Source organism: Syngnathus scovelli, chromosome 11, assembly GCF_024217435.2.
Source record: "Syngnathus scovelli strain Florida chromosome 11, RoL_Ssco_1.2, whole genome shotgun sequence".
Taxonomy (NCBI): Eukaryota; Metazoa; Chordata; class Actinopteri; order Syngnathiformes; family Syngnathidae; genus Syngnathus; species Syngnathus scovelli.
In genome coordinates this window covers 14,022,853-14,029,642 of record NC_090857.1, presented here as the reverse complement: position 1 = coordinate 14,029,642, position 6,790 = coordinate 14,022,853, and the positions used below count along the sequence as shown (strand labels likewise).

General features: G+C 47.0%; 1 long non-coding RNA gene across 1 annotated transcript; it reads right to left on the bottom strand.

The window, feature by feature from the left end:
• Positions 1-391: 391 nt before the first annotated feature.
• Positions 392-4,416, bottom strand: LOC125976902 (uncharacterized). Its single transcript, XR_007484516.2, has 3 exons — positions 1,159-4,416; positions 779-1,085; positions 392-691 (listed from the first exon to the last, which is right to left on the bottom strand). It is a non-coding gene; the product is annotated as an uncharacterized lncRNA (long non-coding RNA).
• Positions 4,417-6,790: the final 2,374 nt, after the last annotated feature.

The window sequence follows — 6,790 nt, the reverse complement described above, 5'->3', positions numbered from 1 at the left end:
TCGTCCCGACCACCAGCGATTCCTTGCCGTCCGAAGTCCTAGTAAGATTCCTCCTTTCTGTCTCGCCACAGAGCGACGCTTTTTGTTAGTGCCTTGTTACCCATAGCCCTTTTTGTCTCGCCCGAGTGCGACGCCTTTTGTTTGGACTATTTGCCGAGTGTTTCCCTCGCAAGAGGCGCTTTGAGTTGTCTTTTTGGTCATCTTTTGTTGGAATAAATCAGTGCAAAGAAAGACTCTGCATCCGAGTCCTCCGCCTTGTTCCCTGCCTGACAGTTAATGCTCAACAAATCTAGCTCGTGTATCACTTCTTTGGTTTGTAACCGTTTCACAAAATGGTTGCAAATCTATTTCATCAATGTTTGTTAGGAAATATGACTCCGCTGACGAGAGGTTACAATGATCCATTATATTTCTTTATTAAAAAAAACACAACAGAAGCAACACGGAATAGTAAAAAAATAACTAAAAACAGACCTATATTAATTCAGCCAAATTTGTCAGGATGCGTCTAACCCTAAAACATTCTTGTAATCGACTTTTGTAGATACAACTACCACCGCACTATTCCTATAGTGATGACCCTCGCGTGCCGGCTCAGGCCCCCTGGTGGTTGGATGGCTCGTGTTGTAGACGGCTGCCCTCCTCCTCCTCCTTCCTCTTTGAACCCCTCGCCCTGTGTCACGACGCTTAACTGGAAGTAGATATTTAAAATCAGTTAAACCGTTATAATACCAAAAATAGCTAGCCAAACGGTAACATAAAAATGAGAAGGGAATACCTCTAACTTCGTCGGCTCGTAAGGGTGGTTCACGCTGTATGCAGATAAAGCGTCCGCCAATTCTATGTCCATGAATGCTCTACCTCTATGTTCGTGACAACTTCCTGTCGGTCGGCGTGGGGCATGAGTTGATTGGTCTCAATGGTAGCATGTGACTCTGATGCGATTGGTTCCGCTGGCTTTGATGCGGTTGGCTCTGCCAGCTCTGGTATTTCAAAATGTCGTCCAGAGACATCTACTAGAGTCTGTGTTTCGAAATCAGCTTGTGTTGGCGGCTCATTTTTTCTAATGGCTGCGGCTACGAGATCTGTTACATACATCAAATAAATCACAAACTAATAGCATTTATATTTGCTACCATAGATAAACGGCTGACTCACCGTAGTCTGATTGTGTTAGATAAACTCCACTGAAGTCGTCGTCAAAGGGTGCATGAACATCGGCAAAAACGATATCTACATGACATTACATAAATATTACATTATGTTTTACAAATAACCATAGTGTATTATAATAAACCTAATGTATTATTATTATTATACTGATAAAATAGCAACATTACCTACCTTTAACCATCTCGAAACAATATTTGGCGCACTCCGACTCAGCAGATCAGAGCTAAGCTTGTCTTCTCAAAATGATCGATGGTCATCCGTCCCAAACTAACTTCAAACTTGGCGGAGAAAAGGCCAAGCCTATGGGGTCGTGAAAACACTCTGCTATAGCTAATGATTGTGACGACGCTTTAATGACTCGACTCTCGGAGACGACTACGACCCCACAAACTCAAACTATTGAACGGACCCCACTAACTATTGAATGTCAAATTAGGTGCACCAACATCTGGCTGCTATAATACATGCCCCATACATGTCCCCATCCAAGATGGCACCAGCCAGCCAAAATGGCGCCAGCCAGCCAAAATGACGCCAGCCAGCCAAGATGGCGTCGCCTCGGCTTGCGCCATACCCCATCCAAGATGGCGTCAGCCAAGATGGTGCCGTCTCGTCTGGCGCCATCTTGGCGCCGTCTAGACTGGCACCAAACCCATTAGCATACCGTATTTTCCGGACTATAAATCGCTCCGGAGTATGAATCGCAGCAGCCATAAAATGCCCCAAAAAGTGAAAAAAAATATATATAAGTCGCTCCGGAGTATAAGTCGCATTTTGCGGGGCAATTTATTCGACAAAATCCCACACCAAAAACAGTAATGAACGAGCAACAACAGGCTAAACGATAATAACAACAGGCTAAACGATAGGTATGCTAACGTGACAAACACAAACAAAGAGCTGAGAACGGGCCTGACGTAACATATAGAGTGATTAAGGACAACTATTACATGAATAACATGTTTATAAAACCATTGGTGTCACTCCAATTCATTAAATCCATCGATCGTTCGATACGATAGCAACAGGCTAAACGATAGATATGCTAACGTGACAAACACAAACGAGGAGCTGAGAACGGGCCTGACGTAACATATAGAGTGATTTAGGACAACTATTACATAAATAACATGTTTATAAAACCATCGGTGTCACTCCAATTCATTAAATCCGTCGATCGTTCGATACGATAGCAACAGGCTAAACGATAGGTATGCTAACGTGACAAACACAAACGAAGAGCTGAGAATGGGCCTGACGTAACATAGAGCTATTAAAGAAAATGATTACATGAATAACACGTTTCTAAAATCATCGGTGTCACTCCAATTCATTAAATCCATCGATCGTTCTTTGTCAACAAAGGCTGAGGGCGCTTGCACTTCAAAATATTCCACAGGCTCATATAACGATAGATAAACTATATTTCAAATAACTATAATATAAGCAATAATATTATCAAACCATCCGTGCACTTTAAATCCATTAAATCCATCGATCAAATTCCTCGTCCTTTGTCAACATCGCCGCGTGTGCGTCCTGACGTCAGCCTCATCTTTATTCCACAGATCTAGTATATAACTATATTGTAGCGTTAACAAAGTACAAGGATAGACGTGGGTTTGGTAAATGGCTCTTTGTTAAACAAAACAAACTTCCAAGCGTGTGGCGGCGTGGACTTCCAGACACGAGAGCTCCATGGCATAGGACCGGGCGTGCGTAATGGCCATGTCCGAGCCCCATGCACCGTTCGCGGACAGCCACTCGGCCGAGCGCCGGCCCCCGACTCAGTAGAGTAGGACCGGGCGTGCGTAGAAGCCATACAAGTAATAGTTTTTCAAACCTTCTATGTCACTCCAAATCCTTAATTCCTTCAAACACTTTGTCCTCCGTGTGACTTAGAAATGATCACCGCTAATGATGCCGGTAGTCCTTACGTGGGTACGTTTGTCCTTTATGTAAACAACCACCGCGCCGTGCCACTGACGTCACTTGAAATAGTAATCCCTTGGTACATCACGGTTCTCCAAACTTTCTTTCTGTTGCTCGATTACTGTTTTCAGCTGCATATTTTACAACTTGAAGTTTGTAACCTGCAAAATATGAGTTTCTTTTTGGTGCCATTTTTCTTAAGCCCACCCAGTTGATGAGTCACGGCCAACTATTTTTTATGTTTTGAATATGATCAAGATAAAGATATAAAAGTATGTGAAGTGATCAACTATACTAAAAATAACAAGGGAAGTGGTCAACTATATTTGTAAGTAAGTAAGTGGTGGGTCTCATCACGAATGGCGACGAGACTCGGTACAGGTCGGAAGTTGACCTTCTGACCACGTGATGCAGGGACAACAACCTCCTGCTGAACGTCAAGAAGACCAAGGAAATCATTGTTGACTTCCGGAAGGGTCACACAACACACCTGCCGCTGATCATTGACGGTGCTGTGGTGGAGAGGGTGAGCTGCACCAAGTTCCTGGGGGTGCACATCAGTGAGGACCTCTCCTGGTCCGCAAACACCTCGTCACTGGCAAAGAAAGCTCAGCGCCGCCTGTACTTCCTGCGGAAGCTCAGGCGTGCATGTGCTCCTCAGGCAGTCCTGTCTACATTCTACCGTGGGACCATTGAGAGCGTCCTCACCAGTTGCATCGCTGTGTGGGGTGGTAACTGCACTGAACAGAACTTGAAGGCCCTGCAGCGCATAGTGAATACGGCTGGTAAGATTATTGGTGCTTCGCTCCCCTCCCTGAAAGACATTTACACCTCCCATCTCACCCGCAAGGCAACCTCGATTGCCAGAGATGTGAGTCACCCGGCTCACTCTTTGTTTGACCTTCTGCCCTCTGGGAAGAGGTACAGGAGCCTGCGCTCCCGCACCACCAGACTCGCCAACAGCTTCTTTCTCCAGGCTGTTAGGGCCCTGAACTCGCTACCCCCTTCTGCGTAGCGTACGGCACTGTTGCGCTATTTTCGGGAATGTCTGCTGTACGCGCACTTGCTCCTTTTTTTTCTGCTCCTCTTATTTATTTATTTATTGTTGTGTTATTTATTCATTATTTATTCAGCACACTTTTGTTATACTTGTTTACTTGTTTGTCTGTTGTGAGCCATGTCTTGTCACCGTGGGATAGGGGGGAACGAAATTTCGGTTTCTTTGTGTGTCTTTGGCATGTGGAGAAATTGACAATAAAGCTGACTTTGACTTTGACTTTGACTTTGATGTCTTAATGATCAAGTAAAAATTTGTGAAAAAAAAACATATATAAGTCGCGCCTGAGTATAAGTCGCCCCCCCCCCCCCCCCCCCCACCCAAACTATGAAAAAAAACGCGACTTATAGTCCGGAAATTACGGTACATAGTTGCTTAACATACAGCAGGCAGGTTCTGCTCCACATCGGCAGAAGTGGGTTTTGTGGCGTTCTGGACTTTGAAGCGGCGACATTAAAGGCGCTCAGACTGCTACGTCCTGAAACGTCGCCGACCTCGCCCGCTATTCCTCCCCCGGTTGGGAGCCGTCGGAAACGGTGTGCGAGGAGGCAGAAGAGGGGCAAGCGCGGAGGCGTCCGGGCCAGGCTGGCGGCCAACACAGCGCGCCCGGCGGTGCCCTCCATTCTTCTGGCGAATGTTCGATCGCTGGACTACGTTCGCCTGCCATTGCACGACCCTTTCCAGTTCGCGTACCATGTGAAGCGGTCCTCTGAGGATGCCATCTGCTCTGCCCTCCACTCGGCCCTCACCCACCTGGAGAGAAAGGACTCATATGTGAGGTTGCTGTTTGTGGACTTCAGCTCTGCCTTCAACACCATTGTGCCGCAGCGACTCATCTGCAAAATCGACGAGCTGGGCCTCAGTACCTTAATCTGCAACTGGATACTGGACTTCCTCTGTCAGAGGCCTCAGGTGGCGCGTGTTGGCGACAAAATCTCCGCCAGCATCACGCTGAGCACGGGGGCCCCCCAGGGCTGCGTGCTCAGTCCATTGCTCTTCACCCTGCTAACGCATGATTGCACTGCGACCTACAGCGACAACCGCATAGTGAAGTTTGCTGACGACACGACTCTGGTGGGTCTCATCACGAAGGGCGACGAGACTCGGTACAGGTTGGAAGTTGACCTTCTGACCACGTGGTGCAGGGACAACAACCTCCTGCTGAACGTCAACAAGACCAAGGAAATCGTTGTTGACTTCCGGAAGGGTCACACAAAACACCTGCCGCTGATCATCGACGGTGCTGTGGTGGAGAGGGTGAGCTGCACCAAGTTCCTGGGGGTGCACATCAGTGAGGACCTCTCCTGGTCCGCAAACACCTCGTCACTGGCAAAGAAAGCTCAGCGCCGCCTGTACTTCCTGCGGAAGCTCAGGCGTGCATGTGCTCCTCAGGCAGTCCTGTCTACATTCTACCGTGGCACCCTTGAGAGCGTCCTCACCAGTTGCATTGCTGTCTGGGGTGGTAACTGCACTGAACATAACTTGAAGGCCCTGCAGCGCATAGTGAATACGGCTGGTAAGATTATTGGTGCTTCGCTCCCCTCCCTGAAGGACATTTACACCTCCCATCTCGCCCGCAAGGCAACCTCGATTGCGAGAGATGTGAGTCACCCGGCTCACTCTTTGTTTGACCTTCTGCCCTCTGGGAAGAGGTACAGGAGCCTGCGCTCCCGCACCACCAGACTCGCCAGCTTCTTTCTCCAGGCTGTTAGGACCCTGAACTCGCTACCCCCTTCTGCGTAGCGTGCGGCACTGTTGCGCTTTTTCTGGAATGTCTGCTGTACGCGCACTTGCTCCTTTTTTTGCTCCTCTTATTTATTTATTTATTTATTGTGTTATTCATTCATTATTTATTCAGCACGCTGTTGTTATACTTGTTTACTTGGTTGTCTGTTGTGGGCCATGTTTTGTCACCGTGGGATAGGGGGGAACGAAATTTCGGTTTCTTTGTGTGTCTTTGGCATGTGGAGAAATTGACAATAAAGCTGACTTTGACTTTGAAACAATATACATCAAAGCGTTATGCATTCTATTTTTTCTCTTATGTGTTATTATACATTTGTGATCGCTGTGGAAAGTGTGTTGTGAATGACAAACAGGAGCAGAGGGGCTGAAACTTGTTGCCTCTGCTTGGCCCCAGCTGATCTCAAGCCAGCGATAAGAGGAAATCACTGGAGAAGACCTTTCTGCTGTTAGATGATATGATGAACTGACGTGCAAAATAGTTTAGCTGTTAATGTCTGCTTGCAGAGACTCTGCAACAAAAACATGTAAACAAGTGCTGATTTCCCCACCCCTTAGAATTATGTGATTTAGGGACCCCAAACCAAATAAAAGTGAGGTTGATGGGAGAGCTGATTGGGAGTAGTTGAGACCAGCGTACGGCAAGCGTACGTCTCTCCTATTTCTCCTTGTGGGGGGAATTGTGGGAGAACCATACAGCTCCCCTAATTCTCCTTAGTAACTGGAAGCGTTTTCTCTCCTCATTGTTTGTCAGAAGTTTAGGATATAAACCTAACAAATATGGTCAAAGAAATTAAGGATGGCGGCCTAAAACTTTAACAGTCCTGCCCGCGGGCCAAATGCGGCCCGCGTCTAAATTTAAACTGGCCCGAAGCATTGTGTCAT